A 12,861-nucleotide genomic window follows, 5' to 3' on the forward strand; every position below is an offset into this window, starting at 1 on the left:
AACCACCACACCATCTGTCGCTGCAGAGGAAGCCTGGCTCTGCTCTGCTGTACTGTCCACTGATCTACAAACGTGTGCACGCGGGGCATCGCAGATGTGATCGTCGCCGACAGATGTTTACTCTCTCTGCAAGAGCAGATAAAAGACCCCAAAAAAATGCAGATTAACGCGGCAATTTCGTTTTTCTTTCCTGGAATTCATTAGATGCAACTTTTTCTTTGTCACATTGCATCCTATTCAATAGCTTCCTGCCCCTCTGGGATGTCTCGGGCCATCTAAAAATGCAAAAGCAATGCAATGAAATACACGTTTTACTGGCGCAACCGGGGGATTAGTATACTGCGGTAAAACAATAATATGGGATGTGAATAATCCTATATAAATGATATCTTCGTAAAATGATTCATGGAACGCATTAACATGTCAGACGCGCTCACATCTGCTTGTAACTACATCACAGTGTATAACAGTGGGCTAAAAATGTACCCGACTAAGTGACTAAGTGACTCCGAATGCTTAAAGCGGGGCGATTTACGTGTCACTGTTACATTTTATGATTATGAAGATGATCACTCGCGACTGTTCGAACGACTTCCTGGGATTCAGAAATGATAGATTTACCGGAATAAATCCCACTCTTTGCCTTTTTGATGCTCTGTTATCGGCATCCTCCCACCAGCGTGGTTCTATGGGAGGTTATTTTTGATGGTTGCCATTGTGACGTGTCTGCGTCAGACGGTCTTGAGGAATGAAAGAAATGTTCACGGCCTTTTATTTGAAACATCTTCAAATGTACGTTTAATGACCTTGAAGATGACCTTCAGGCTGGTGAGAAAAGTGCGGACGGCAAAAATACACACAGAGGGAAAAAAAAGTGACGAGGAGAGATTCTCCATTGAATAAAAAAGCCAGACGGGGTTCTGAGGAGCTGAAATGTGACTTGACTCACATCTCAAGGTGATCAGGAGTTTTTTTTTTTAGAAGTGCTGCATATGGTGCCGGAGATACGGGGGAGTCCCTCGTCAGATGCAGATATACATCTCCCACCTTTTCATGCCAAAGCCTGACGCGCTGCTTTAAAAATTTCCATTTGAAATGACTTCAGATTGACGTGTCTGAAAACGGATCTTTCCACGGATTCTTTATTTATTTTTTAAAGTCGAGAGACGGTAAAGTCAACATCAATCTAAAAACAGGCCGCAACTCAAATGTGTGTCGAACATTGAGAGAGACACACCTGCGTCGTGTTTTGATGCTCGAATCAAGGAGAGAAGGATGTCAGTCCTCACACAGAAAGCTATACGGAGTCACCGACAAGCTCCTTTTCCTTCTATCAGAACGAAGCCAAACGGCGGCGCTTTGACGCGTTGCGAGCCGCCGCCGCCGCCGCCGCCGCCGCCACCGCCGCCGCCGCCTCCTCATGTGACAAACGGGTGATGTCACACCGAGGCCTCCGAGCGATCACAGCGCTCGCCTGTGCGATTCATCCCCGCGCTGCTTTATTTCGTCTCACATCTGGAGCAGCTGGGAAAAAAAAGAATCTGCAGAGGAGTGACACGGCTTCTTTACGCGGAGCACAGGTATGAGCGTCAGTAGCAACAGACGCTAGCAGGAACATTATTCTCATGACAGCACCACTGCCACGCAATCACTTCTCACATTGCCAAAGAAATATATATATATATATATATATATATATTAAAGGTGCTATTGCTGCCTAAAATACAGTGGAAACCACTTCTAGTGAATACACTTACAGCGATCCACCGCTTCTGTGCATCAAAAAGCTAGTAGCTAGTAGTAGTCGGCCTAACAGTGTCCATTTTTGTGCTTTTTTAAAAAATAAATGTGTGACAAGATATTGAAAAACATATTGAAGCTCCGGTTTTTGTGATTTATCTTTGACTTTCTTGATATTTCGCCTCACGGTGACCCGTCGACTGAGGCCCAATGCTGCATGGACATTGAAATCATGATAGGAAAACAGAAATGTTGCCAGAAATTCATCCGGCAAAAGGATCCCATTAAGAGTAGGATACATGTGTATGCTGTGCACTCTTTTCCCTCAAAAGGTTACTGCTGAGGTGCCCTTGAGCAATGTATCCCCGGATGGTGACATTTCAGGGCATTGAAGGTGTGAAGAGTGAGAGTGAGAGAATGAGCCCCGACGTTTGTCCCCAGGAAAACCTTCTCTGAATAAGAAAAAGGAGAACTTCTCTGACAGTGAAGGCGAAATAACAAAGTGTTATTAATAATGAACTGGGAGTGCTTCAGAGTGCTGAAAACGACCGACTCCTCCAGTTCAGAAACGCAGCCGGAGACCAACCCCATCGTTGCTTCGTGATTCTTCTTAAAGCTGGTGCCATTAAACCCCTTTTTTCTTTTTAAAAATCTCAACAAATCCAAATAGGCCGACAGCAATAATGGATGTACCCTATTATGTAAAGTGCTGTCTGTGTAGACGGCTTCTCCGGGGCACTAATTACTTAATTTCTGTGTGATCAGATCTTATGTCAACAACCAAATAATATTTTAAAGTGGTTGGACTGATCCACAGCAACGTGCCCGACTAGCATTGATCTAGATTGATTTTATGGAACCAGCTTCCACTTTCAGTCCTGGAGGCAGACACAGTCACCTCATTTAAGAATAGACTTAAGACTTTCCTGTTTGATAGTGCTTATAGTTAGGGCTGAATCAGGTTTGCCCTGGTCCAGCCCCTTGATATGCTGCTATAGGCTTATAGGCTGCTGGGGGATGTTTTAGGATACACTGAGCACCTCTCTCCTCTTCTCTCTCTCCTTATGGATGAATCTACATCTCTCCATTGCACCTTATTAACTCTGCTTCCTCCCCGGAGTCGTTGTGACTTCACGTCTCATAGGGTCCATTGGACCTGGAGGTGTCTGATGATAGTCCTGGGTCCTTGCCCCTGCTTCCTGCATCCAGCCTCTGGCCTAGACCTGGCCTCCTTCCTAATGGCCCTGCCTCCTTCTCTGTGCCTCCTGCCTCAAAGGCCGACCTCATTGGTCTGGCCTCTTTCGCGATGCCTCCTGCCTGGTGGGCCGGCCTCCTTTTTGGGGCTTTTTGCCTTTTTAAAAACAGTAGAGATGTTACCAGGAAAGAGAGGAGAAAGTCTCTGAACTAGAGAGACAGAGCATGAACAAAGTGGATATAAATGGGGCTGATTGTTCACTCCTTGGTGAACAATACCGTTGGGTCCAAATAAACTATGTTTAGCAGAATAAATTGTCACCGTTTCGTTCTCTTTACAATATTAATTTACGATATTTTACAGTGTCACAGAGATGTGTGGTTAAGACCTGAATACCTGTGGAACACCAGGGACCACCTGTGGCTCAGGGGTCAGAGCGGGTCAATGCTTCGGATGGGTTACAATGCAGCAATGTGTCAACGTATATTTATAATACTTTTTTAAATGAAAGTCTTCTGGGTGTCAGGTGTGCACCCAATTGGAAAAACAAAGACAGTGCAAATTGAAAATGCACCCCGTGATCCTGGTTGGCGATCTATCCAGCGCCGCTCATTTCCACGAGAGACGGCAATTAATTACAACGATCCATATTCATTGCCAGCAACACGGGACGAAATACTTCGGGGAAAAGAAATAAACACAATGTTGTCAGCCAGCCGGCGACGATAACTCGCGTAATGAATATAGATGACGCTCGTTCATGCATTTATGCAATAGGTACGAGGGAGGTAATGCGCCTCTACGTCCCTCCTTCGCTTTCATCCACGACGCCGCGTTCATGTCGAAAAAATAAACTTAAGCTCTTGTTTGACTAGACGGACCGACTGGAAACACATTCTAATTTACAGCAAATGCCTGAAGGGCATGTGGAGCGATGTGGGCTTATTCTTGGATGGATTACCGAGAGGACCAACTGGGCTCTAGGGGGGGGGGGGGTGGGGAGAAAGGATCCTTAGTGTGATTGAAGGATGATTTAAAAAACTAAAAGTTATACTGCGCATAACAAAGTTGTGGACATTTGCACTGGCTGTATATTCTGATTTTTGTGACGTTGGAGAGAATAGTGCATTAAATGTGTCTTTGATGGTCGGACACGTGCACTTTAACCCAGGAGCACCTGGAGGAATTCAAGCTCACGTGCACCGAGAGAGACTTTCATTGTTAATGATGCTAAAGAGACTCTGGTGTGCCTTTATGAAAGTTATACTTGGGAACAAAGTTGTCCAGAACAGATGCAATACTTATTATACTGCTCGTATAATTAGAGGACGATGCCCTCAAACAACGCGAGGAAGCGTTTTCCACATGTGGACCTTCACAACACTGCATTACATTCATGCTGCATCTCCATCTTCAGGACAGTTCAAGGCGATATGATCTGCTTACATAGTCTCCCCGTGTGCAACACTGTACAGATATTATAATGATGCATGAATACCGGCTCCCCATATTGAACTCAGGCCACATCCCTGCATGATGAAAAGCCTTGAATCTCATGTTCCTCCTTCTGAAATAAAAGGTAACGAGAGATTCCTAAAACCCACGGTGACGACGAAGAAGATAAAGGCCACGCTGCATTGCAGACAGATGTTTTAAAGCCTACTAATCTCTGCTCCTCTGGGACATTTTATGGACATTTTATGGACATTTTAATGACATTTTATGGTAATTATTATGGTTTCAGCACAAAGGAACCTTGGTGTGTTGGTCAAATGTAAAAAACGTTGTACACAAACCAAAATAAATACATAAACAATGTTGTTACGGCGGCGTAACAGAAGCGCCGGTGTTTTGAGCCGTGGATGAGAGTGAACGCCCGGCTCGTTGACTGAGGGTCTAACTCCTCTTTGCTGATGAAGAGTCTGGAGAGGAAGCACAGGCAGAGGCCCGGTTCTCTTCTCGTGGGTCATAAGAGATCATTTTGTGGGATCAACCTTAGCATTAGCGTATGCATTGTTTGTTTCTTTAGGTAATTGCGTATTAAACCTTTAACTTATTCAGAGTAGGACAGTAAGGAGAGTCTTTACATGTGTTTCCTAATGTCCTCGAGTTCCAACGTGCACTGCTGACCTATCAAAGAGAAATGATTCATAAAAACTAGCTCAAATGGTCAGAATATGTACTTAATATTCAGACAATATTTGTAAGTATTTTTTCATCTAAAGTTTGAAGGTTAAAAATGATCTATCCTCTTTGTTATTGGCGATAGCGTTTTGTTTTTTAATATTCGTAATCTCTCCGTCGTCGTCTTCATCCGCCACACAGGGTCGTACAAAGCTGCCTCCCAAAAAAAAAAACGTTACAAGATAATAAAAAGTATTTCCAATTACATGAAACTCTGTAGGTCAGCAGGCTTTCTCTGCTCCCGCTGCATCTCAACCTCATCTGTTTGACTGATGTCGGCACACATGAATATTATCCAGCATATTGTCCGTGATTGGTTGTGAAGTTTAACCGTAAAACAAAAAAAAAGTCTTGATTTTCCGTTTGTTTTATGTCGAATCTAATCTTGGAAATATATAACGGCTGTCAGAGTTTCCTGGAACTCGCCTGCAGAGTATGCAAGACAGAGGCAGTAATTAATAAGAGTTATTTTACATTTCGGCTTGTAAGCAATGGTGGAAAGTATTACTGAACATATTTAGTACAATATACGTGTATTTTACATCCTATTTTATTTTAAAAAATTTACACTTTTGGACAGCAGTGACATGGTTTGATCCACACTGAAATTTGATTTAAACAAAAAAACGAAAACTCTCTATTAATGTGGAAATTGCTCTGAAGAAAGGAGATAACTACCAAGCAAACATGTCCTTATATATATATATATACTTTTTTTTTTTTAAAGAACACATATTTGGAAATCTGCGACGCCGTTAAACGAGAGCAACAACTTAGGCAGAAGGCGCGCTCACAAGCGAGAGTGACACACGAGCGGCACATTATATGAAATGAAACCTTTGGAACGCTGCAACCGTAAACACGAGTCTCGTGGGTAAATATATGTATAATTTATTCGTGATGCCCGACGCTTTACGATCTGTGCCGCTGATTATTTTTCACGTGCGATCCGAGGACGCCAAACTCAGACTTATAAGAGCTTCTGTGGAAAACCCACTTGTTTTTTGGGCTTTTGTTTAGTTTAATGGGGGGGGGGGGGGGCAAAAGACGCCGCAACTCGTCATCGCGGGCATACGGGTCGCTAGGCAACGGAAGGAGGAAAGCCGTCCATGTGAATGAACACAATTTGTCCACGGCTCTACGGCCGTAAAGGCCAACGATGCCCCCCCCCCCTCCCCGAGGACTAAAGGTCCTGTGTGTGCAGACCAGAGGAACACACACACCACAGAACACGTTGGATCTGTGTAAGCAGACGCTCGATGCCGTATAGAATAAAGTGTGTCCGTTGCGTCCAGTTTGGACAATATCGGGTAGTGATGGCGTCTGTACGGCCTCTGATGAGCTCGGTGCTGCAGCTCGCACCTCGCTGGCGATATCTACCCTCGTGCTTGTATAGCTAATATAATTCCTTCTATTATTCTGGAAATCTGCACCTTTCGCTATCGGAGCCCCCCCCCGCAGCCCGTCGGCTTGTTTCATCCGGGTTTACTGTCAAATGAACGCGTCGAATTCTCCCAACTGTGTGAAGATCAAGAGGCGATCGCGGCTGACGAGAGGGAAAGCTTCCCAAAAGCCCGAAGAGATGCAACAAAAAACGATCAAACGTAAAAAAAAACGTTTCAACACAGCAAACAACAGTAATATTGTTATCTCTATATTTCTGCTGAATCACAGCCGAATCAAACCCGCCCGCCACCCGCTGGGGAAGGCTGTTTATTGTTTGGGTTTTTTCTCTCTTTCCTTCACAGCTGCTGGGATATGAAAGAGAAACGACCGAGATGCATTGGTGAAGGGCAATCCATATGGAGGCCAAGATATGCACATAAAATGATGTAATGCAATACTTAAATCTCTTTCAGGCAGGTTGAGACTTTTGTCAGTGCCTTTTAACTTTTACGTCGATGGATCATGTGACCCGTTTCCCCTTCTGAGAAGATTTCACGACTACAGTGAGTCTACGAGTAAAAGGACGATAACACGGAGGTAATCTCTCTTTCTTTGCACATCTGTGGCCAAGACTTACATTTAACGTGCCGCCCACTGCCTCAACCCAGACTCACAGATGCCACCTGTATATATATATATATGTACTTGTATCTATATATGTATAATAAAAGGTTACCTTCAAGTGTGAGGAGCATACAGTGTTCAGGAAAACCCCCTTGAGACAAAAGAGACGAACAAAGGCGGACTCAAATGATCTCATTTTAGAGAGAGAGACCAAGTGGGACGCTCAGTCATTGCTGGCAGATGTCATCGTGTTGACACAGTTTAGTCTGTCGGCCTTTCGTCATATGGTGAGATGCGTCAGTCACCGGGAACACCGATGTAGCCTGTGTTAGTTTCACACTTCCATCCAGGACTCTTCCTTTTTGCCTCTATAGTCCATAATCTGTGAGGCTAACGTTTGATTACCTTGCACTGCACTAGAAACAAAGTGAACATCTACTTTCACTCTGCCAGCGAGCAAAGACCCCGTCCTCTTTTTCCATATCTGATTCCAACCCTGCCGATTTTCCATTCCCACTTCCCGATAACTTCAACATGGCTCTTCTCATCCATGACCCCTCGCCAGCCTAAAGAGATCCATTGTTGTTTCTGATTTCCCTGTCAATTGTCTCCGCTCTCTGCCACCACAAATGGAAGCAGACGCCCCACCTTCCCTCCTCTTACCTCAGCACCGTCTCCGTTTATTGATTCGGATCTCGCATGCCAATGCTGCGAGGACGCCGATAAGACCCCGGGCCGACTCATAAACACTACTTGGCGGCTCCAATCGGGCGGAGAGATAAGGCCACAGAGGACAGAGTAAGTAAGTCGAGAGCTTTGTAAACCCCCGCACTGCTGTCCACCTTCTCTCTCCCCATCTGGGAAGATAAGGCTCAGCGGAGCGATGTGATTGGTGCCGTCGTAATGAGCCATTCCAGTCTGCCAAAATAAGAGTGGGAGCATGTGCAATAAAAGCAAGAGGAATCTTCTTTGCTTATTGAGACCTCCATTACGTTGGAGAAGCAGTGCAAAACAAAACGCGTTACAAGCTCGGTGGTGCATATTGTGCTGCATTGGAACGATTGACTTCTACCCATCCAGCTGAAGAAGTGGGCAGCGTGGTGATGTACTGTAGCAGCATGGCGGCGAAAGTCTGAATCACCTTTTATGAGGAAAAAGATTTGTGTAACTGTATGAATTTTTTTATCGGTGGAATATTGCACCTCGTAGGCAAAAAAAAAACGCCGTAAACAAAATGTGTTTGTCAGATCCTCTAACGGCATCTGAAACCCTCTTTATGACGGTGGAATATAATAAAAAAACATTTTACGTAACGGATAATACGACATTTAAAACAAACAGCACAACGTGGAGTGAAATTATGTCGATCTGTGGTTTTTATTTTCCAGGTAGCTACTGAACCAAGAGTGTGCTAACCCCTCTGATTCCACGCCTTTCTAATCTCTTCATTAATAAAGCACGATCAATAGTATTTCGGGAAGAAAACCCTCCAGCCGGGTTAAATATCTTCAGGTCCCCTACCACAGTGATTTAAAATGCTCTTCAATCAATACACATATCCAATATATTAAATATGATACACATGTTTACTGCAAACATCCAACATGGTTCATGTAAGCTGAGCGTGTCCATGGAGCAACTGATCCTCATTTAATGACACTCACATTCCACGATATCTTTACACAGCAAATAGTTTGTTTGCTGCTACGTTGGTATCGAGTTTAGCAACTTTCTTTTTATGTTATCGATGCCATATCTATATCCGTCTTTAATCCGTTGAATGAGTGTTACATATGTCCCGTATCTGATTGATGTAAATGAATGGCGTGTGCTTCAAATCATAATTTTCTCGTTGGTCTTCTTCGTCTCTCCGCGGGCTTCCTGAATTAACTACGAGATATCGACTTGATGCAGTGCGCTCGCACATCAGACTGATATTAGACGAGGAAGAAGATGAGGAAGGAGAACAGGAACACTTTGTAAAGCCGGCCCGAGCCTGACGACGGGAACACCGGAGTCTCGCTGTGTGAGCTGGTGCGGTGAACACGCTCTACATGACAGGGTGGACATCCACCGTCAGAACTATTTGCTCCATGCTGGCTGACGGCTGAGAATGCTGTCTCTTCTGTGCGCGGCCTCCGCTTGATCTCTTCTCCGCGGAGACGGTGTCTGCCGAATGAAGGGTTCAAAAGGAGTAGTTCAACATTTTTGGGAGACGGTTTTGAGGGGTCCTCAGTGGCAACTTCTCGTTGTCCGGGACTTTCAAATATGAATAGAGCAGCTTTACTTTGCAGACAATTAAATTACATTTTTCGAGATAAAGTTTTCCGTGCGTGTGTGTGTGTGTGCGTGTGTGTGCACTCATAGGCAGACTCAGACTTGTGGGGCCCAGACACAGGGAGCAAAGCAACTGTATGGGGCCCTCCTCCCTCATGGGCCCCACATGATTTAAATGAGCTCAGGAGCCTCCCTTGATATGCCTGTTGCTTTTTAAACAAAAGGGACAAAATATGGAAAAGTGTGGGGAATGTGTGTGTGTAATTTATACTCTCTACTGCCCTAGTGGTGTAAGGGTGCTGGTGCCGTAGTTTAATGGTTTAAATAATCTAGAAACCAAATATATGTTTGCTTAAGCTTAACTTTTATAATCTCTACAGCATTACATTGCTCATTTTCTACAGGGCAACATGGCCGGACCATTAAAAAGCACAGCGGTTGCCGTGGTTACCAGCTGTGGACGAGGAGAAACCACAGCATTGGCAGATTGTTTAATATTCAGGACTTCTGGTGTGGAGTTATTTTAATAAACAAAAAGGCTCTGTGACAAAAATGAAATAATATACAAAACAATCAGTGGAGGATGAGTGTCAGTATTTATGCCGATCGGGCAGAAAATAAAAATGCTGACCAAACACGAGATAGAACAAGCCGCCACATACACATCGAGTATAATCAGCACAATAGAAACCGTAGAATAATGAATCAAAACGAAGAGTTTGATGTCAAACACGCAGCCGACACCTGCTGGGGTCAGGCAGCCGTACAGAAGGTCACCTGAGTTCAGTGAAGACGACTTACTGCAGATTAAAGAGCTGTGAGAATTGCACGTTAATCAAAATTCTCTCTCGCTGGCATTAATACCATAATACGTTTTCTCCGTGTGATCACGTGTCAACTGTGGGAAGAACAAAGAGACAATAAAAGGGTTTTTGTGCGTTTATAGGGAGGTGTGTCTGTTGATGTCTGTAAGAGTGAGACAAAGTAGCACTGGTTTAGATGTGCTCTTCCATAAGGTTTGAGACATGCATGCATTTTATTTGTACATGCATGTACTTTATTTGTAGATGCATGCATTTTATATATATATATATATATATATATATATATATATTTATATTTATTTATTTATTTAATTAGATTAGATTAGATTAGATATACTTCATCCCCAGGGGGAAATTTCTTAAATGGGTAAAAACATTTGCTGGATCGTGCGTTTCTAACGATCTAACGATGCAACTAGGTAACATTTTTCATCATACTCCACGCTCAAGTAACACCAGCTTTTGAGTATGATTTTTCAAAGTAAAATAATTAAAAATTATAATTTCCCTCTGACCAAACTGGGAGTGTGTGCCTGTAATTCCCTTCATCTCTACGAGCAGCGCATTCAAATGTAGAACATCTCGGCAACGGGACAATATTTGAGCATCCAAAGAGTTTGTGATCAGAATCACGTCCGAGCAGTTCTTTTTGGTGATTTGGCTTTTTTTTTGGTATGGTTTTGAATTAACTTGTACTTGTGAAACGATCCGATTGTACACGTCGTCTCTCTAACTCCAACGCCATTACTTCTGTTGCAGCTTCTCTATAGTCGGGTCGGGGACAGATTTAAATTTTAAAAAAAACTCCGAACAACAAACAAACGTGACAGAACGTGGCAGAAATCAGACAAAGGAGCTCCGCGCCGAGCCGATTGTGGAGCAAACACCCCGAAATACGAGAAGTAACAGACGCACCCATCGCTCTGCTGCTCTCAGACTGGAGCCATCAGAGCAGAACTGGACGACACCGACTGGAACAAAGCATGAACGCGGACAAATAGGTGAGTGAAACTTTGTTCAAACAGTTTCGGCGAGATTGAATTTCTACTTCAAAGAGTCAAGAATGAACTTTAAATCTTCCTCTTAGCTATGACTAAAAATAATGAAGTGAAGCTCGTGGGCTACTTTAGGCCGACTTTATTCGCCACTAACGCTCTCCGACGTCCTTTAATCAGAGGGTCGGCAGTTGGATCCTCGGCTCCGCTCGTCCATGTGTCCTCGGGCGAGACACCCAAAACCCAAATTGCACCCATGCGGCGTATGAATGGGTGTAAATGAGCGAATGACATGTAGTGTTAAAGCGAAACATTAACACTCGTGGGGAATCATCCAGAAAAAGAGAACAGAAATGTTACTTTTTGCTCCCGAAACCTGCTTTTTGAATGGACATTAAATGTCTTCCATGAATATTAATTTACCATTAGTACAAATAAAGTGCATGCATGTACATGCATGTACAAATAAAGTGCATGTATGTACAATAAAAAGCATGCACATACGAATAAAGTACATGCATCTACAAATAAAGTGCATGCATCTACAAATAAAGTACATGCATCTACAAATAAAGTACATGCATCTACAAATAAAGTACATGCATCTACAAATAAAGTGCATGCATCTACAAATAATGTACATGCATCTACAAATAAAGTGCATGCATCTACAAATAAAGTACATGCATGTACAAATAAAGTACATGTATGTACAAATAAAGTACATGCATCTACAAATAAAGTGCATGCATCTACAAATAAAGTACATGTATGTACAAATAAAGTGCATGCATCTACAAATAAAGTGCATGCATCTACAAATAAAGTACATGCATCTACAAATAAAGTGCATGCATCTACAAATAAAGTGCATGCATGTACAAATAAAGTACATGCATGTACAAATAAAGTGCATGCATCTACAAATAAAGTACATGTATGTACAAATAAAGTACATGCATCTACAAATAAAGTGCATGCATCTACAAATAAAGTACATGTATGTACAAATAAAGTACATGCATCTACAAATAAAGTGCATGTATGTACAAATAAAGTGCATGCATCTACAAATAAAGTGCATGCATCTACAAATAAAGTACATGTATGTACAAATAAAGTACATGTATGTACAAATAAAGTGCATGCATCTACAAATAAAGTGCATGCATCTACAAATAAAGTACATGCATCTACAAATAAAGTGCATGCATCTACAAATAAAGTGCATGCATCTACAAATAAAGTACATGCATCTACAAATAAAGTGCATGCATCTACAAATAAAGTGCATGCATGTACAAATAAAGTACATGCATGTACAAATAAAGTGCATGCATCTACAAATAAAGTGCATGCATCTACAAATAAAGTACATGTATGTACAAATAAAGTACATGCATCTACAAATAAAGTGCATGCATCTACAAATAAAGTACATGTATGTACAAATAAAGTACATGCATCTACAAATAAAGTGCATGCATCTACAAATAAAGTACATGCATGTACAAATAAAGTGCATGCATCTACAAATAAAGTACATGTATGTACAAATAAAGTACATGCATCTACAAATAAAGTGCATGCATCTACAAATAAAGTACATGCATCTACAAATAAAGTGCATGCATCT

The sequence above is a fragment of the Cyclopterus lumpus genome, chromosome 24 (assembly GCF_009769545.1).
Source record: "Cyclopterus lumpus isolate fCycLum1 chromosome 24, fCycLum1.pri, whole genome shotgun sequence".
Classification (NCBI taxonomy): domain Eukaryota; kingdom Metazoa; phylum Chordata; class Actinopteri; order Perciformes; family Cyclopteridae; genus Cyclopterus; species Cyclopterus lumpus.